Source organism: Ascaphus truei, chromosome 3, assembly GCF_040206685.1.
Source record: "Ascaphus truei isolate aAscTru1 chromosome 3, aAscTru1.hap1, whole genome shotgun sequence".
In the NCBI taxonomy this organism is placed as follows: Eukaryota; Metazoa; Chordata; class Amphibia; order Anura; family Ascaphidae; genus Ascaphus; species Ascaphus truei.
This window is the reverse complement of record NC_134485.1, coordinates 110,483,761-110,505,811: the sequence shown is the minus strand read 5'-3', so window position 1 is coordinate 110,505,811 and position 22,051 is coordinate 110,483,761. Positions and strand designations below refer to the sequence as shown.

The following is a 22,051-nucleotide window of genomic DNA, read 5'->3' as shown; positions in this document are numbered from 1 at the left end:
TGCTGTTATTGTTCTGACTTGTGTTTTCTAAATGCAGAGGCAATGCTATGTTCAGTAACTATGGCGACCATAAATAAGAATTGTAATTCATAATATGTGAATGGCAACAACACTGTGAATTTGCCACATGTGACTATTTAAAAATGACAAAGACAATGAATATATGAACATTTGGGGAACCGTGTAAAACCTCCCCTACCCTCCGACACACACACACACGCACACGCACGCACACACACTTGTTACTTTGGGCAGGCTGATGTTCACAAATCAATATATTCCATAAATAAATCAAACAACAATCAAAGGTATGATTGCACTACTGCATAACTGGGTATTGTGTGCCGAACGCTGCCTCAAAGCTGCTTCAGACTCATACTGTAGCTTAAATCCAGTAGAGCAACATCCTCTTCTGGAACAAAGCAGAGTTTCTATACCTTTGCCTACAGTATGTAATACTTCTGAGATGTATATTCAATTTCATTACTGCTACTCCAACCCCCCTGATTTTTGCACTGTACTTTTATATGTAGCTGCAAGGGCTTTTTATTTATTCACTTACAGTATATATTACATCAGGTGTCATTAGCTTTATATCAGGACACATGGTCAGCTAGAGTGTGAGAATTAACATATACTTATGGAATTTGGCACTATAAGGTACTGACAGGAGAGAGCTACAACTAATTAGTCAAACTGATGACAGTTTAAAGACTTCACATCCAGACTTGCTTGCAACACATTGCTTTGTTGTGACTTACAGGAGATAATGAGTTAGTGCATGTACAGTATATAGGCATGCTGAAGTATTGCACTAACCAATTCGAACATCCTTTACAGGATTCTATAGTGTGGGTAAGCTGCATTGCTCATGTTGTTATCATACACTAGCCACTAGCTTGATCTGTTGATACTTCCTTACTGCATCCTGAAGCAAATTGTCTATAATTTTGCAGAAAGGTAGTTCGCTGGATCATGTTCAACTTGAAAGGCTCTTTCCATGTTTAGGCAGTAAAGTTATTTAGCAATGGGATCATAGGCAGAGGATATGATAGATCCTGACATTACATAATAAGAAAAACATGTATGGCACTACTGATTAGAAATGAAGAATTTTACAATGAGAGTATAAGAAAATCTGTTCTTTTCCAATTATATTAAATTAACTCACTTTGGTGCTTTAAAGCAGTATCCAAAAATGTTGCTATGGAAACAGAGTGAAAGAGTAATTGGTAAAATTAATCAAAAGTTAATATCTGGGTATAGGCTGACTCTTATTGGATGATCCATATAGCCCAAATAATTTTTACTTTACTTTCATTTCTACATTAAAAACTTTCAACTATGTAGTTTGTGTCTGTTTTGGGATGTGTCCTGAAATTCCATGGTTCTTTATTTCAAAACAAGTAGGATTTTCAATGGGTATTTGTTCCATATGGATGTTTAATGAAGTGTCCATGAAAATGTAATTAACATACAGGCATATCCTGGTTTAACGACACTCACTTTAAGTACACTCGTGAGTAAGGACATATCGCCCAATAGGCAAACGTCAGCTCACGCATGCACCTGTCAGCACGTCCTGAACAGCAATACCGGCTCCCTACCTGTATCGAAGCAGTGCGCAAGCGGGGAGACTCTAGAGCCTGTTACAAATGCGTTATTTACATCAATTATGCACGTATATGACGATTGCAGTACAGTACATGCATCGATAAGTGGGAAAAAGGTAGTTCTTCACTTTAAGTACATTTTCGCTTTACATAAATGCTCCTGTCCCATTACGTACGTTAATGCGGGGTATGCCTGTATAGCACAATACCATCCTTATCCACCGCCCAAATAATAAAAAAATAATAATAAATAATGAAAGATTGGGCAAATTCATGGTGTAGACATCCTTGGGCCGTTTAAGAGTTGGCTAATGACAGCGGAGATGTGCCGCAAAACCATTGCCCAGGAGATTAACAAAGTTGAGACCTCATAAAAATATGACCCAGATTGAGAGTTGGCCAAAAACAGGCGCAAAGAACTGATTGCATGGGGCCTGTTAACCCAACCACTCGAAGGGCGTAGAGGAGACGTGTATATTCTTAATTGATTTAAATGAGCTCAAAGTGGGCATCAAACTACCCCTGTCTAATATTAGGGTCCAATTACAATTAATAGCTTTTCTTAATTTAAGAACCCATATTAATTATTCATCTAGAAGGATCTGGTGCAAATCGTCACCATTTCCATTTTTTTTTTGAGGCAATTGCTGCAATTGCCACCCTTTTGATACGTAGGTGCCACCTGTATCTGCCGAGGAAGAGAGAGACTTTATAGAGTTAGTTATAGTATTTGACATGCCTACTGATAAGGTACCAATTAACACCTCAAATCATCAAAGATAATGCTAAGATGACAGATAATTAAACAGCTGCCGTCCAATTACCAAACTATTGAAGTCAGACCCCCAAAAGTCATATTTTTGAGGGTGTGTGCTGATGCAGGAGGATACCGGCACCCCATACCGAGGTCTTTAGCTCGGGAAGTAGGGGGTCCCCGAGACTGAAATTAACCACCCTCCCAGGGACAACTACCACCACCCCCCACCCCCTCTACCCATTGATTGGCACAGTAGTAAAACATGCCAATAATACGGGCATGGTTTGCTACAATGGCAATGAATGGACAAGCTACAGTATAAAATAAAAAAACAAGCACTGAATAAAATACATTACATTTCAATAAAAAAAATCATTTGCCAATTAACCAATTGATTGGCACAGTGTAAACCATACCCATAATATATCCAAATCTGTGTAATAGGGATTTTGCTCATTACTGTACTGTATGTGTAGGAGGGGGGGGGGGGAATGGTTGTTCAATGTTTTGTATTGGTGTTTGTATTGTAATATTTAGTGGGTGTAGAGGGAGTGGGTGAAGGGGTAATTTATCCAGGGTGGGTGGTTAGGCCTCTCGGGCCTCTCGGGTGGGTTACTACCGCTAAGGTAATGAAAGGGTTACCACTCCCGCAATCTTCCCGGTAGGCCTAACCGTCCACCCTGGGGAAATTACCCCCTTCACCCACCCCTTCTACCCCCAATAAACCAGGTACTCTGGCTTAACCCCTTCATTGCCTTAGCGGCTAGCCGATAAAATAATGAAGCTGCTTTCATTTTATTTTGATAACACAGTATTGAAGCAGGGGGTCTCTGGAGCTAAACCGCATTCATTTCAGCCTCGAGGACCCCCTGCTTCCCAAGTTACAGGCCCCGGTATGGGGTGCCAGTATCTCCCTGAATTGTTTAAATCTCCCGGTCACGTGGGCCAGTATTCACTAAGAAAAAACACAATTTTTTTTAAAGTGCTGACAAAAAATGGGAGATCGCACTACTTGTTTATTTTTCTTCTAAGTCTTATCACACTGAAAGTGTTTGTTTAAACTGCAGCCTGGAGGAGGTGAATGGAGGGAGGAGGTGAATGGAGAGAGCTTACAGGCGATCGTGCAGTATAAATATTCATTTTCATAAAAGTGTACGCAAACAGGGGGACTCCTGACCTGAACGCATTGCTTTCAGCCTCGAGAACCCACTGCTTCTCGAGTTACAGGCCCCGGTATATGGTGCCGGTATGCCCGCCTTTTTTTAAAGCAAGGGGTCTCCTGAGCTGAACCGCATTGATATCAGCCTTGGGTACCTCCTGCATCCTGAGATACAGACCCCGTTATGGGGTGTCAGTATCCCACCATGTTTAAATCTCAAGTATCACATGACTGGGACATTTAAACGCACAGGAGATAAAAGGCACCCCATACCGGGGCCTGTAACTCGGAAAGCATGGGGTCCCCGAGGCTGAAATCAATGCGGTTCAGCTCAGGAGAAACCTTGCTTCCATACACTATTATTACATATCCCATAAAAGCAGATTCATTACCTTAGCAGCTAGCCGCTAAGGCAATTAAGGGGTTAAGGCACAGCCTTGCAGAACTGTACGGCTGTACTGTGTAGGTTGAATTACAATTAGATTTTTAAGAAAACAACTCGCGATTGCCCAATTGAGTTTCTAGACGGTATTTCAGACAACGCTAGAAATACCCGCACCCGTCAGAAACCCAAGTCAATGGCGGTACGGTTGGAAAACATCACGCGCCATGACAGGGGTATTCCGAGCGGTACACCGCGCAAAGTTTTAGAATAACGGCCGCTGGGCTGTTGGGGATTTTTGAATCATTGTTACATCCACTTTGATCTGCTCCCTTCTCGCTTTATTTCCCCACGAGCCAAGGTGGCATACATCGTATCACTGCTGACAGACAAATGCTTTGGCGTGGACTTCTCTCATCTTGGAACAGAGGCCGGACCTTACTGGAGACATTAACCGCTTCACCACGGAGTTCCGGAAAGTATTTGATACCCCGGGGTGCAAGGAAACCGCTGCCTCATCTCTCCTAATTATTTCACAGGGTGTAAGAAATCCAATTTAGCAATAATTATATTGTAATGAATTAATCTGTTATCAAAGGCAGAATGTTAAAGTATACAGTATAATAGTCTGGACTTTCCTTCATATCTATATATTATCTGATTGTATATTCAGTTATTGTTACATGTGCAGTATTCTAAGTGAAAGGTCAGATCTATTCTGACAGACAGAATTGACCCAAAAGGTCAATTCGTGGCCTCAAGTTGTTGAACAGCTGCAAGTCCTAACTGGGAAAAATGCTGCCATAAGACTTTTCAATTCAGTAAGTTTGAAACTACTTATATGTTCAGAAGTAGATCATATGACATCAGTAATGTAGGTGAATACCATGTTGGGATATAACATTTTAAAGGCTGACTGGGTGGGTCTTTATGGATAAATACAGCAGTGAGCTTAGTGAGTTTAGGAAGGAAGGAAGGATGGAGAGAAGATAGGCCAGACGAAGAAAGACCAGGCCAGATTGATAATACCATGAAGAGGAGAAAAGGACATGTTAATACCTGAAGAGAATATTAACAGAAAGAAGGTTACTATGTGCAACTATTCTTAAGAATATCAATCTATTTGAAACATCACCATCGTCATTCTTACTATTTTTGTATGTAAGTAATTATTTTCAAAATAAACGTTTTGTTTTTGTGTGCAAACGACAAGAATGCTGAATTCTGTTATACTGATGTGAATCTACAGAAAAAGCGAATTTAAGGACATTTAACATTGGCGAGCCAGCCTTCATTCAGTTTTTTCGTCACATTTGGATTAGAGGGGGTGTGGTCGATACATCCTGGATCCAAGATTTGAGAAAAAATTGAAACGAACCGAAGAAAAAAGAAGTGTCAAGTTTTTGGTAGATTTGACTACAGTTGATTAACAGATCAGAGACAGAGAACCACGTTTCACGAATCTCCTAGAGGGAGACGGACTGTTCGGGGGTTGCCTTTGTCTGGTCAAGTTTCCCAAGGAAGAAGGTACATTTGCGGGACGTGCAGGGAGCATTGTCTGGAGCATTTGTATGCGCTGAATGGAATAGCGTGGAATTTCTTCAAAGAAACGTTGCGACGTTTGTGGGGGAGCAATTCGAGTTTTTGCAGCACAAGTTTTCGGTGAAAGAAAATACTTAACAAAACGTAAGTAATGGAATTTATTAATTCATATGCAAATGACAGTAATATGATGTTAAATGTGTTACCTCATACATCTACTGACACTGAATTATGGAATTCTCTGTGGAATCAGGTGCAAATAGAAAATGAGAGAATAGATAAGAAAATACTAACTATGCATAAAGATAAGAAAAAATTAAGAAATGTCATGAAAATGATCAAAGTGTTTAATTTGATGGTTTTCAATGATGAGAATTCGCATAAAATTGAAGTTGTAAAAACTGATCAATGTTCAAATTGTAACATTTTACATAAACGCATACATGAGTTAGAAAAACAAATTGAAACATCCAATATCAAATTTGCATGCGCTGCTGGTAAAGACAAAAAGAAAAAAGATACTCAAGGGGAGTCTTTTATTCCTAGTTCTAGTGCAGAAGTAGATGTGACTGACATAAGCAGCACAGAACTGACAAGGAAAAAGTTCCATGACAAAGCAGCCACACTGAATTTAAAAATTCATGATCATTTAATGAAGGTATTAAAAGATATACCTGATTATAAAAATCACCTGGATGCATTTCATAATGCAGACATTTTTGAATCTTATACAGATCGATTTAATTTGACTGAGGAACAAAGAAATAAGATTTACAAACTGTGGTTACCAACTCACATGAGTCGAAGGTTAAAAATGCCTGTCAGCATGCCTCAAGAGGATGAGAATGGCGATTTTATACAAGGGTCTTGCATAGACAGGCTTAATCAATTAATTTACATTTCCACCGGACATGCCATTACCGTTGATATTTTGGAAGATCTTAAACCCAAAATTACAGAGGATACTTTTGAGTTTATGTTAAAATTCCAGACTGCATACAAATTACTGTTTTCTGATCAAGATTCTGAAGAGAAAATGATTAGAGCATTTGTAAAAAAATTTACATTTTTAGATCCAGTAACATTAGCAATTGCTTCTGAGAAAGAATCATTAGAAGTTGCTGCTCTTTTTATTGATAATATTAGACGTCAGCTTTTGCAGAATAATCCCAGATTTAAAATCTCAGAAGTTGTTAATGATAGAAATGCCTTTCATGCCACTCAAAAAAGTAACAGCTCTTGGAACAGTCAGAGTGACAGGAGTGACAACTGCAGAACAGACAAGCCTTTGCGGCTGCAAAGTTTAAAATGTTTTCATTGCGGAGAAATAGGGCATTATAGAAGAAACTGTGACAAATTCTTAGATCTACAAAAAAGTTTGCGGAAAGAGAATGTATTTGTTCAGCACACAGACACTAATGATCTCACACACAAACAGGTTTGTAACATAACTCACATAGACGAAAGAGTTAATTCATCCTGACTAGACTATCGGATACCACGTCCTCTTGAAGTATTAACTCCAGTAACTTTGGATAAAGAAGGAACCTTAGGGGGGTTTGATACAGAGTTTTTAATAGATACCAAGGCACAGTTAAGTGTAACAAAAGAAAAGTTACCAATGTTGCCAGGAACACCTCTTTGTAATATTGTGGATTTAGGCAATAAGGCAATTTGGAAAAATTCTAAAGGAAGAAAGCCTGTGTTAATTAATCCTTCTGAATATGGTAACGAGAGAAGTGTTTGTCCAATTGAAATGGTCACCAGTGAGTTTCAATTACCTGAAATCAGTGATAATTTTTGTGTCAAGCCAACACTTAAGAAAGATTTCCAAATAACACAAAAAACAGGACAGGATTTTCTCACTGAAGGAAATGCAATAGTTGATTCCTTGGCTAAGGAAGAGGTTTTAACAGAACAGAATGTAGTGCTTACAGAGACTAGTGCCACAGCGACAGCCAGACACAAAGATATGCAGCTCCTTTCCTTTACAGAGAAACAGGCAAAGGATACGTCCATTGCTATTTCCCGGGTTGATTTAAAGCCTTCTCGTGTCCATAAAGAAAAGGCCATAAATCATGAAAGTTTGGGTCACGTAGGACAAGAGACACTTTTGGAAAGTTTAAAAGGACATCCTAGGCTCAAAAGACAAAAACCACCTTTCCAATGTATTGCACCAGCAAATGGCCCAGGGTCCACATTGCAAATTGATCACAATGGTTCCTTACCCTCAGGGAAGAATGGGTTAAAAAATGCTTGGATTACAGGAGCTGTCTTTTCAAAATGGGTTGAGAGCATTCTGGTCAAGCAAAATGATGCAATTACTACAGCACGAGTTTTTTGGAATCATGTTTTTTCCAGATGGGGTTTTCCACGCATTCTTGAGTCAGATAGGGGTTCTCATTTCACAGGTTTACTGATGAAAGTTTACATGTGAAATTTTAGGGATTAAATAAAGATTTAAAGTATCATCCATAATCAGTTGGTATAATTAGATTTAAAATTTAGGAATTAAAATAGGTCTTCTATATTTCCAAAATTTTAAAAGGGGGGGAAGTGAAGTAGATGACAATTATGATCATTTTTTTAATGAAAAAGTTCTTTGGTAAACAAATTGAGAAGGGTCTAATGATATAATTAACATTACAATTAAAGGTTATGTTTGTGATTTATGTATGTAACATGTAGACAGTACTGTAAGTGTATGGTCCAGATGGACTAAGGTTAAATATATTTACCAATATAATGATACTGCTGTATTTTTACAGGTCATATGTAATTGTGTGATGAATAAAGAATACGATTGGATAATCGGAATCAAGAAGAATGAGGAAAATCAACAAGAGTCATCACCGATGGGACTGAATATTTTTTCATTTTTTAGGAAAAAGAACAAAATGACTATTTTTATTATATTTATTACTACTGGGACTATTGAAAGAAATAATCAATACTCAAAAAAGTACGAGGGGGAATTACATCTCTAGGAGTACAACAAAGTTTGCTAGAAGAAGTTTTATTGGTTCTAAATTATACAGATTTATGGGTGTGATATATAGTATGTACAAGTATTATTATTTTTTCTTTAAAAGTACATATTGGGAAAATAAAGTTTTATTTCCTATAACAGTACTAGAAATAGTGGTAGTAATATTCAGTTATTATTTAATAGTCTCCAATATCCAGATTTTTATTTTTTACACAATTATAGCAAGACTTAACGGATAGATTTTTTACGCTTGTTTACATTTTTATTCTAAAATACTTTGTTTATTACGCCAGGTCAAGATTATTTATCATTCATGCTTACTTTGTATTGAAACAGTAAAAACCTTTAATGATTGAAGAATTAAATTGTATTGGAGGAAATCAGTAGGAATATATTTACACATTCTTGAGAGATGTAAATATGGTTCCATTACAATTTAATATAGCTCAAATAAAAGAGTTTGAGTTCTCTTGGGAGAAATGGACTGAAGAACTTTAAAAAGATGAAGGTTTACTTCAGATGTCACAAAAACAATTAAAAGCAGAAATTGTTTTTCAACATGAAGAAGGTAAACTAAAAGAGATAGAACATGATGGGTAATTAAAGGCTTGATGGGCAAAAGTTTTTAAAGAAATCTGTTATAATGTATCAATATTGGGAAATAAGTGTTTCATTTATCTTCATCATTGTACATTGTTTTATGATGTATTGTTTTTCAACTCTTGGTAATATGTATTGTGAAGGCAGAGTAATTCAGAGGTATGCTGTATTCTGACATTCTGTTTGATAAGTTTTGAATGTGATATGTATGGTTGTTTGAAAGATTTATAGTGATTCTATTAAAATCTAATTTAGGGGGGCTGTAAGAAATCCAATTTAGCAATAATTATATTGTAATGAATGAATCTGTTATCAAAGGCAGAATGTTAAAGTATACAGTATAATAGTCTGGACTTTCCTTCATATCTATATATTATCTGATTGTATATTCAGTTATTGTTACATGTGCAGTATTCTAAGTGAAAGGTCAGATCTATTCTGACAGACAGAATTGACCCAAAAGGTCAATTCGTGGCCTCAAGTTGTTGAACAGCTGCAAGTCCTAACTGGGAAAAATGCTGCCATAAGACTTTTCAATTCAGTAAGTTTGAAACTACTTATATGTTCAGAAGTAGTTCATATGACATTAGTAATGTAGGTGAATACCATGTTGGGATATAACATTTTAAAGGCTGACTGGGTGGGTCTTTATGGATAAATACAGCAGTGAGCTTAGTGAGTTTAGGAAGGAAGGAAGGATGGAGAGAAGATAGGCCAGACGAAGAAAGACCAGGCCAGATTGATAATACCATGAAGAGGAGAAAAGGACATGTTAATACCTGAAGAGAATATTAACAGAAAGAAGGTTACTATGTGCAACTATTCTTAAGAATATCAATCTATTTGAAACATCACCATCGTCATTCTTACTATTTTTGTATGTAAGTAATTATTTTCAAAATAAACGTTTTGTTTTTGTGTGCAAACGACAAGAATGCTGAATTCTGTTATACTGATGTGAATCTACAGAAAAAGCGAATTTAAGGACATTTAACACAGGGAAACCGTTCTGTTGCCCACTACACAGTTGAATTTCGTACCATAGCCTCCTAGACTGGCTGGAACGATGAGGCCTTGACCGCAACATTCTGGCAAGGGTTGTCCGAAAGACTCAAAGATGAGATGGTTGCCCAAGAATGCCCTACTGGATTAGAGGATCTCGTGGCCCTGTGTTTACGGATGGACCAACAACTCCAAGAGAGAAGGATGGAGAGACACAGACGCCAACACGGTACACAACCATTTCTCACACATCCAGCAGGAGCCTTGGATACTTCTTCTCCGGCCGTAGAGGAGCCCATGCAGTTGGGAGGTACTCGCTTTTCAGCTGGTGAGAAACAGCGCAGACGTCACGCAGGCCTATGCCTATATTGTGATAATACTGGACACTTTGTAACCACCTGTCCACTTAAGGCGGGAAATGCCAAAGCCCATTGAGAGCCGGTAGGATCACGCTGGGAACCTTGTCTTCAGCTCCTCCCAAACCCTCAACCAGGATTCTTGTTACCATCATCCTGTTCAGAGACACCTTCAAGACCACTACACGGCCCTTTGTGGATTCCGGATCAGGAGGAACTTCATTGACCAGGGGTTCGCCGAAAGGAACAAGATACCCTTGATATACAAGGATCGCCCCGTAGGGCTAGACGTCATAGACAGTTACCCTCTACAGCCTGCTTTCAGATCTTTACAAACCACACTCATCTCCTTACAAGTCGGCGAGGATCATTCTAATAACATTTATCTGGATGCCATCGATACACCATCAGTAGATGTCACTCTGGGTCTACCCTGGCTTCAATTTTCTTCATAAAGAAAAAAATGGTTCACTCAGGCCCTGCATCGACTACCATGGTCTCAACAAGATAACGGTTAAGAATCGCTTCCCACTACCACTGATCTCGGAGCTATTTGACCGACTACAAGACATCACCATCTTTACCAAGCTGGACCTCCGAGGAGCGTACAACTTGGTGGGTATTCACCAAGGAGATGAATGGAAGACCACCTTTAACACTTGGGATGGACACTACGAGTACATGGTAATGCCCTTTGGACTTTGCAACGTTCCCGCAGTCTTTCCAGACTTTGTCAATGAGATATTCCGGGACCTTCTCAATCAATACGTCATTGTTTACCTGGATGACATCCTGATCTTTTCCAAAACAGTACATGTACATCCGGGACACGTTAAGCAGGTCCTCCAAAGATTACGAGAGAATAATCTCTTTGTCAAATTCAAAAAATGCCAATTTCACCAGACCAAGGCCAAATTGAGGTTATGTTTATAGAGGCAATAATGGTCTCCCACATAGAATGAATTGTCTAGAGAAGATTTTGGATGTCAAGCCCTTCTGATAAAGAAGTCCAGTGATTACTCTTTTCTACCTGCACATCCTGAGCCAAAGTACAGAAAGTTACACTAGTAAGTGTAATCCTATCCTGCAGATATTACAGAGGGAGTGCTTTCTTATAGTATTTTACAGAATAGTACATGAGAATACATCAGCACAAACCTTGATAACATTGTAAATAGTAGAATGGGTGTACAGTACATATACATCATGCTTCCTTTTCAGCTTGAAGAACGGTACATGTTGTAGCTCATGACTCGCTTGCTTACAACACATTCTATCTGCAGCATGATTACAAAGGCTGAATGATTCATCATTAAGTGAAATGTTGCACTGAACAGCATCTCTGATTGGGAAGAATAAAGCTGTGTTGAATCTATCTGACAAAAATCATACTGTATCTACTTGATTGGGTTTTTATTTATAGAATGTGGAAAATTGTATACAGTACAGTTGGACAATACACTGGTATCATAAATACTTTGAAAAATTAAATCCACACTTGGGTGATGACACAACTTCCTTCTTGGGATATATCATTTCCAATACTGGACTCGCCATGGATCCTGCCCAGGTGAAAGCGGGGGTAGATTGGCCTTGCCCCATGTCGCTCAAATCTGTACAAAGGTTTCTGGGGTTTGCGAACTATTACCGGAGATTTATTAAAAACTTCTCCTCAGTAGTAGCACCGATCACAGCCTTAACCCAATAAAGGAGCCGATCTAGCGCTCTGGCCTCTGGAGGCTACTAGTGCCTTTGAAAGGCTGAAGAAAGCCTTCTTCTCAGCACCTATCATGGTGCATCCAGATTCAGGACTGCTCTTCACGCTCGAGGTGGACGCCTCAGACGTTGGAGCCAGAGCGGTGTTGTCCCAGAGGAAGAACCCTCAAGCCCGACTTTATCCTGGCTCCTTCTTTTCTAAGAAGTTTTCCCCCGCGGAACAAAATTACAATGTTGGAAATCATGAACTTCTGGCAATTAAAAGATGCTAGAGGAGTGGAGACACTTACTCAAAGGAACGGAAAGTCCCGTCACCATTCTGACCGACCTTAAGAACGTATTATATATTGAGAGTGCACGTCGCTTGTGGTCACGACAGGCACGTTGGTCTTTATTTTTTTCTTGATTCAACTTCGTTATTTCATACCTCCCCGGCTCAAAAAATATAAAGGCAGACGCTCTCTCCCGACAATTCCTAATGAAGGATGACGGAGCATCGCCAGGAGACCATACTCTCCCCGGCCTGTATTCTTTCAGCCAACACCTTTGACGCCTCACACGTCATCACAAATGCTCAAGTTCTTGTCCCAGATGGCCTCAAGGTTCCAGAGGGACGCTTATTCACGCCACCTACTTTTCACAGGAAGGTAATGGAATAGGGTCATGCATCCAAAATTGCCGGCCATCCAGGTACTAGGAGGACAATCGAACTTTTGGAGCAGACGTTTTGGTGGCCAGGTATGCGTAAGGATATTAAGAACTTCGTCTCGGCATGTGCCACTTGTGCTCAGAACAAGACGCCTCGCAACAGACCACCTGGTCTTCTTCAACCCCTTCCGATTCCGGATCGTCCATGGGCTCACTTTTTCATGGACTTCATTGTGGAGCTGCCTAGATCTAAGGGGATGGATACTATCTTAGTGGTGGTTGACCGCTTCTCCAAACAGGCACATTTTATTCCGCTCAAAGGCCCACCCAACGCTTCCAGACTGTCCGAAGTATTCATCAGGGAGATCTTTAGCTTTCACGGTACACCTCAAGTTATCGTTTGTGACTGAGACTCTCAGTTCATATCCAAATTCTGGAGGGCCTTCTGCTAACAACTAGTCATCGCCCTTCATTATTCCTCGGGATATCACCTGCAAACCAATGGCCAAATGGAACAGACCAACCAATCCCTCCAAAAGTTCATTCGCTGTTTTATTTTGGACGCTCAGGACAATTGGATGGACCTTCTGCCATGGGCGGAGTTCTCCCATAACAATTTAAGAAATTAATCCACTCAACAATCCCTCTTCTTCACAAACTATGGATTTCACCCATCTGCACTTCCAACCACTGTATTCAGTTCTGGAGTTCCCGCAGCAGAGAGCAGGATTCAATACCTCAGAAGTCCTGGGATAAAATTCAGGGAAAACTTAGAAAAGCTATCTCTGCACAAAAAAAGCAGGTGCACCGTCATCGTCGGGAAACCCCCATTTACACACGAGTGCAAAGGGTTTGGCTTTCAACAAAGAACATCCGCCTGAAGGTATCATCTCTAAAATTAGCACTGAGGTTCATTGGACCTTTTGTCATCACGGAAAAAGTCAACCCAGTCGCATATCTGAAGAAACTACTGGCTTCCATGAACATTACATTGGTATTCCACATGTCCCTCTTGAAACCCTTAATTCAAGAACCCCACTCTTCGGTCCTGGACTAACCCCTTGTAACCACCACCTCAGCCCCTGCCGGATTCTGCCCGGCTGACGCGTCACACGGCAGAGCCACGCACCCGCGCACGGCCAAGCCAATGCACGCATGCTCTGAAGGGTGCCGTCAGCACCTCCTGCAGGGAGGAATCTCGGCCACACACCCGCGTGATGTCAGTGCTCCGCGCCGCGCATTGCACATGCGCGCAGGTCGTCCGGAACCCAATTAGAATTTCCAGGATGTCTCACTTGTAGGCTGTTCAGCCACTTACCTCCCTGGCGCCATTGGAGGACCTGATCACACCCCTGCAAGGTAATTGGATCCTTCCTCCATATATACCTGCTCCTGTCTGTCCTCCCCTGCTGAGCATAAACTCCTGTTTATCCATTGTGCTCACTGCTGCTGTTTCGTTGTGTCTTGATCCTTGCTTGCCTTTGACCTGTCAGTACTCTCCTGTCCTGATCTTTGGCTGTTCTATGGATTCCTACACTCTCCAACGCTTTGACCCCGGCTTCGTCCCTTGACTATTCTACCTTCTCTGACCCTGGACCTTGGCTATGGACATCTACCATCCTCCACTCTCCAACCCAGAATTATGGCAAGTACCCTGATTACTCTGACCTCTTCAACCCTACTACGCTGTACGACTTGGACTACGCATTCCGGACCGGACTGCGTGGTTGTGGCTTGGTGTCTTTCCATCCCCACCTCGCGGTCTTCAGTCCTGTTTGTGGTGAGCGCAAAGTGACAATATGCTCCGCCCAACAAACATGGACCCCGCTGAGGTGGTCCGACGTTTAGATACACATGAGGAATGCTTCCGGCAACTTACCGGATCATTCACACTTAAGGAACAACTAGTCTCCCAACTCAACCAAGACGTTGACACCCTTACCGAGCAAGTTAGACGCCTGACGTTGTCAACAGCCAACACCGGCCTACTCGCAACCGCTCCCTTCACTACGACGCCTACCTCTGAGCCACAACTGCCTACGCCCAATCAGAATGCAGGGGATCCCACCGGTTGTCGGGGGTTTCTGAACCAGTGTTCTATACAGTTTGAGCTGCTTCCCTCTCACTTCCCTTCCTCACGATCAAAGGTGGCGTACATACTCTCCTTGCTGACTGACGCCGCTCTGGCGTGGGTCTCTTCCATCTGGGAGCAACGCCCCGACCTGATGTCAGATCTCGCCCTCTTCATCGCCGAGTTCAGAAGGGTGTTTGACACCCCGGGGCGTAAGGTTACCGCTGCATCTACTCTGCTTAATAGTTCCCAGGGAGACCAAACTGTGGCTCGCTATGCCCTGGAATTTCGGACGGTGGCTACGGAGACCGGCTGGAACGATGAGGCCCTATCCGCAGTCTTCTTGCAGGGCCTGTCCGAACATTTGAAGGACGAATTGGCACCCCTCGATCGCCCCGCTGGATTTGAGGACCTGGTAACCCAGTGCATCTGCATGGATCAGCGTCTCCAAGAGAGAAATATGGAGAGAAACAAACATCCTCGAGGTATACAATCGCCCTCCTTTTCCACCAAAAGGTCCTGTACTCCCCACAGCTCCTGCTCTAGACGAACCCATGCAGCTGGGAGGGACTAGTCTTTCGCCTACCGAGAGGGAATGGAGAAGACGGGCGGGGCTGTGTCTCTACTGTGGCAACAACGTACACTAGTGACCAACTGTATGGTAAGACCGGGAAACGCCAAAGCCCAGTGAGTATTAGGAGGATCACGCTGATCACCGCAACCTTTCCCCCTCCTCAACCCTCAATTAGGTTTTACCTACCCATCTCCATATTCGGTGAGACCTTCACAGGTCATACACGGGCCTTTCTGGATTCAGGGGGAAACTTCATCGATCAGGAGTTTGCGATCAAAAATAGGATATCCTTGGTACCCAAAGCTCGACCGATAGGCCTTGAAGCCATCGACGGACGACTCTTGCAGCCCGCATTCATTTCCCTTCAAACTACACCCATCAAGATTTCGACCGGTGACTTCCACTCCGAGACCATAACACTGGACGTTATCCACACTCCCTCCGTGGACATTATTCTGGGACTTCCGTGGCTCCGGATTCACAATCCGGTCGTCGACTGGACAGAGTCCATGCCTCTACGATGGAGTTCCTATTGCTTGGAACATTGTATGCCTGCTCCTAAAGCAGTGGCAGGCCTGGAGGTCACGGATCCTGACAAGATCCAACTGCCGGTGGTATATGAAGACTTCCGTGACGTGTTCGACAAACGCCAGGCAGTGGAACTTCTGCCACATCGTGCCTACGATTGTCCGATCGATCTTCTACCCGGCGCCATTCCCCCGAGAGGAAGATCATATCCATTATCCATACATGAGAACCAGGCTATGAGACAATATATCCAGGAAAATCTCCAGAGGGTGTTCATTCAAAAATCCTCATCACCTGCAGGGGCAGGCTTTTTCTTCGTCAAGAAGAAGGACGGAACCCTCAGACCTTGCATAGACTATCGCGGTCTCAACAAACTCACCATAAAAAATCGCTACCCCCTTCCGTTGATAGCTGAATTGTTTGACAAACTTCAAGGAGCAAGTATTTTCATGAAATTGGATCTCAGAGGCGCCAATAATCTGGTCAGAATCAGACAAGGAGACAAATGGAAGACTGCATTCAATACTCGCGACAGGCACTATAAGTACCGGGTCATGCCGTTTGGGCTATGTAACGCCCCTGCTGTCTTCCAAGACATTGTAAATTACATCTTCAGAGACCTTCTGGACCGCCATGTGATAGTATACCTGGACGATATCCTAATTTTTTCCATATCCATGCCTGAACATACGGCTCACGTCAAGCATGTCTTACAGCGCTTAAGAGAGAACCATTTGTTCGCTAAGCTCGAGAAATGTCATTTCCATCAAAGATCTACCTCCTTTCTTGGCTACATCATATCTGATACCGGTCTCGCTATGGACCCTACCAAGGTCACAGCTGTACTTGAGTGGCCCTGTCCTCTCTCCCTCAAGGCTATCCAAAGGTTTCTTGGCTTCGCCAACTATTACCGGAGGTTCATTCAGGGATTCTCATCGGTAGTAGCACCCATCACGGCGCTGACCCAGAAGGGAGCTGACCCTACAAATTGGTCCAACAAGGCTCTCCAGGCCTTCGAGAGGATAAAGAAGGCATTTGCCTCAGCACCCATCTTGGTACATCCAGACCCTACATTACCATTTTCTTTGCAGGTTGACGCCTCCGATGTAGGAGTAGGAGCTATACTCTCTCAAAGAAAGAATCCTCAAGCTCCACTCCACCCCTGTGCGTATACTGCTGCGGCGCATCTGAGTCTAACACATTGCCGGTTGTTCCCTGGCTTTCTCCTGGAATGCGATGCACTTCACCTGGAGCATGCCGCATTCATTTTACGTTCTCAGCCACGGGTCATGCGCGGTTGACGTGCCATGAGTGTTCAAGTGCAGCCCGTTTTCCAAAAACCCGACAGAAGTTACGCGTATTTGATATGGGCCGTGATTAATGCAACAGATGATAAGATGGCAACAGTTGTTCAAATTTATCAGTATTTTATCGAAAACTATAACTTTTACAAATTTTCGCCAGCTCCTCATACGTGGAAGCGTGCAATAAGGAAAAGGTTATGTAGCGATCCCTGTTTTTATCGTATTGAGCCACAATTTGTTGGATGGTATTGGTGTTTATCACCGGCTTTTTCCTGTATCTATGATCATGCAGACGGCAAAAGGCGAAGGGTCGTATTAAAACCAACTAAGAAACGACAGTCGCTGCCAAGCAATGCACCGGCACCGGCTTCCGATAACGGTCCCACCGTCAGTGACAACCCTGAGCCTGAATCAGATTTCGCGTGCAGTTTCGATCAAGCTTGCATGTACCTAAGCAATTTCCAGCCTCATCAGCTGACTACAGGTAGACTAGTCCCGCTGCAAACAATTGACATGGATGATCAAGAACACTGGACTGACAGTGGACCGGCGCCGGCGCCGGCGCCAGCTGAATGGGAAATTCTATGGTGAGTATTGTTGCCGTATTATTTTCTGTAAGCAATATCTTTGGCTGAGCGGCTTCTACAGTACTGTACTGCAGATACTGTACAATTGGTGGAACGCTAGGCGCATGCGCATTGGAACCTTCTTGAAACGCATATGCGTGTCATTACATCCACGGTAGGCGCATGCGCATGTGAACAGGAGACACCCCCCGAGAAAATTATTGGTGCGACTGGCTGGGAACTTCTTTAGACAATTACAGTAAAACTTTTCTTTTTGTTTTTCCTCAGAAAAGAAAGCGGCTAATGGAGGGATTTCGATGGATAATATCACTTTGTGTAACAATGCCTGCACATTGCTGAATCGGATTTAAAAACCCACGTACCGGAGTCTACAGTTTAGTGGCCGTTGTTATTGATTAGGATAGAATACTGAATACCTGAAACATTATATTGATGTTTTCCGGCCGTACATTATACAATACTTTTTTTATAAACAGTATACTGTGTAATAAACCCGAAAAAATAAAAACTATGCATTTATTCTACATACTGTATATTACAGTACTGTACATACTGTACAGTATGTGTCTTCTATACAATGCCAGTACATACAGTACAGTACTGTATGTGTCTTCTATTTTTTTTAATACTCTTGTACTGAGCATGCCTACAGTATACAGTACAGTGTGCCTGGACAGTAGTGTACATTCTAGAAACACTGTATTTTGTTACAGTAGCAAAGGAGCAAATGGAACAATGTAAAACAAATCAACATGTTCTTTTATTGGTGGAGTAAGTACAAAAACATTTATTTACAAATACTGTACAATGTAGAAATATTTTAAGTGCACAGTAATTCAAAACATCAACAGGTGTATGGTTTACTGCTACAGTAGTGAAAACATTTATGTATAGAAAGTAAAAACATTTACAGTCAGTCAGTATGGTTTACAGTCACATGTTTTAAAAACAAATTCTTTATTCATAAAATATACAAAACGCAACATCTCCTTTATTAAAGTCAAAACATATACAGTGGGATGGTGTGCAAAATGTTTGCACCAGTACAGTCCTCGAGGGCAGCAGACAGGCCTGGTTTTCAGGACAACCTTGAAAACCGTGCTTGTTTGCAGCCCTCCGGGACTGGAATTGTGCAGGTCCTGTGTGTGTGTGTGTACAGCAAGATAAAACATTTCTGTATAAATACAAGTTAAAAAACACACAACAACATCTCCTTTATTTAAGTATAGCAGGTCAAAACATGTACAATACAGTTCAGCACAACAGTATGGTCTTACCTGTGATTAAAAAAAATCTTTATTCATAAAATACAGTATACAAAACGCAACATCTCCTTTATTAAAGAAACATAAAGTATACAGTATACATATATATATATATATATACTGTATAACAACAACCCCTATAAGCCCTAACATACAGTACTCTACACATACAGTACTGTATATGCACATACATATATGATACTACTGTATGGGCGGCGGGGGCGAGATGTGTTTGCAGCAGAGAGAGATCCGCTGCTCTCACTCTGCACAAACATCGGCACATTAAAAATTATTTTAAATACATTTTTATTGATAGTGTAGATGTGCCGGGGGTCTCCGGAGCTGAACCGCGTTGGTTTCAGGTCTGGGGACCCCCTGCTCCCCGAGATACAGCCCCCTTTATGAGGTGCCGGTATCCCTCTGCTTGGTTTAAAGGTCCCGATCACGTGATCGCGGCCTGTAAACCAAGCAGAGCAGAGGGATACCGGCACCCCCTAAAGGGGCCTGTATCTCGGGGAGCAGGGGGTCCCCAGACCTGAAACCAGTGCGGTTCTGCTCTGGAGACCCTCTGCACATGTACAGTATCAATAAAACACATACAGTATACAGTATAAATAAACACTCGTTCTTTACCTTAGCGGCTATGCGCTATGGTAAAGAAGCAGCATTTCTGTATTTTAATAATATTGTACAGTGAGCAGGGGCTTCCCTGAGCCAGAAATTAATGCTCAGGGACCCACCCTGCTCCTGCTCAATATTATTAAAAATACAGAAATGCTGCTTCATTACCATAGCAAAGAGCCGCTAAGGCAATGAGGGGGTTAACCCACCGTGCCCGCTTTATTGTGCGTAGTGGGGATGGGTGAGGGGGGTATTTGGCCCTTGGTGTGAGTTTAGGACTTGCGGGGTGGTTGCGGATGCACTTAACCCCTTCACGACCGTAGCAGTTAATACCGCTACGGTCATGAAGGGGTTAAGCCCTCCCGCTACCCCCCCGCAAGCCCTAAACAAGCACCATTGGGGCTAATACCCCATTCACCCACCCCCGCTACCCACAATAAAAAAAATACACACACACAGCAGCCGCTAAAAAATAAATAAATAAATCTAAATAAATAAATGACAATAAATACATTTGAAATACATTTTTATTGATAGTGTACATGTGCAGGGGGTCTCCGGAGCTGAACCGCATTGGTTTCAGGTCTAGAGACCCCCTGCTCCCCGAGATACAGCCCCCTTTAGGGGGTGCCGGTATCCCTCTGCTTGGTTTAAAGGGCCCGATCACGTGATCGCGGCCTGTAAACCAAGCAGAGCAGAGGGATACCGGCACCCCCTAAAGGGGCCTGTATCTCAGGGAGCAGGGGGTCCCCAGACCTGAAACCAGTGCGGTTCTGCTCTGGAGACCCTCTGCACATGTACAGTATCAATAAAACACATACAGTATACAGAATAAATAAACACTCGTTCTTTACCTTTGCGGCTATGCGCTATGGTAAAGAAGCAGCATTTCTGTATTTTAATAATATTGTACAGTGAGCAGGGGGTTCCCTGAGCCAGAAATTAATGCTCAGGGAACCCCTGCTCCTGCTCAATATTATTAAAAATACAGAAATGCAGCTTCATTACCATAGCGGATAGCCGCTAAGGCAATGAAGGGGTTAACCCACCGTGCCCGCTTTATTGTGTGTAGTGGGGATGGGTGAGGGGGGTATTTGGCCCTTGGTGTGAGTTTAGGACTTGCGGGGGGGTTGCGGGTGCACTTAACCCCTTCACGACCGTAGCAGTTAATACCGCTACGGTCATGAAGGGGTTAAGCCCTCCCGCTACCCCCCCGCAAGCCCTAAACAAGCACCGTTGGGGTAATACCCCATTCACCCACCCCCGCTACCCACAATAAAAAAAATACACACACACAGCAGCCGCCAAAAAATAAATAAATACATCTAAATAAATAAATAAATAAATGACAATAAATACATTTGAAATACATTTTTATTGATAGTGTACATGTGCAGGGGGTCTCCGGAGCTGAACCGCATTGGTTTCAGGTCTGGGGACCCCCTGCTCCCCGAGATACAGCCCCCTTCAGGGGGTGCCGGTATCCCTCTGCTTGGTTTAAAGGGCCCGACCACGTGATCGCGGCCTGTAAGCCAAGCAGAGCAGAGGGATACCGGCCTGTAAAGGGGCCTGTATCTCGGGGAGCAGGGGGTCCCCAGACCTGAAACCAGTGCGGTTCTGCTCTGGAGACCCTCTGCACATCTACACTATCAATAAAAATGTATTTTAAATTTATTTATTTATATTCATTTATTTATTTATATATTTATTTAGATTTATTTATTAATTGTGCTGCTGCTGCAAGTCCTAAACTCACACCAAGGGCCAAACACCCCCCTCACCCCCAATAAAATAATTCACGCACAGCAGCCCCACAATTTATAAATAAATCTAAATAAATAAGTAAATACATGAAGAGAAATAAATATATACTGTATATATATACTGGATATATATACAGTATATATATATATAATAACAATCCCTATACATATACAGTATATACTATACTGTGTATATATATACACTGTATACACATATATACAGTATATATATATATATATATATATATATATATATATATATATATATACATATATACATATATATATATATATACATATATATATATATATATATACATATATATATACATATATATATATATATACATATATATATATATATATATATATATATATATATATATATATATATATATATATATATATATATTGTGACAAACGGCTTACTCCGGGGCTCCGCCGTCTGTCCGGGACTGTTAGAACACGGCCTTTTAGGGTAGGTTAAATGATGAGACGTCACGTACACTGGCGACACACTTTATTCGAGCTCGGCTAGTCCCACGAATTCGGGTATACCCGGGTGTATTGAGGT

At 42.0% G+C, this 22,051-nt stretch overlaps 1 long non-coding RNA gene across 1 annotated transcript; it reads left to right on the top strand.

Annotated features, from left to right (window-relative positions):
* The first annotated feature begins 4,504 nt into the window (after positions 1 to 4,504).
* Positions 4,505 to 9,968, top strand: LOC142489121 (uncharacterized). The gene is made up of 2 exons (XR_012799801.1): positions 4,505 to 5,597; positions 8,222 to 9,968. It is a non-coding gene; the product is annotated as an uncharacterized LOC142489121 (long non-coding RNA).
* Positions 9,969 to 22,051: the final 12,083 nt, after the last annotated feature.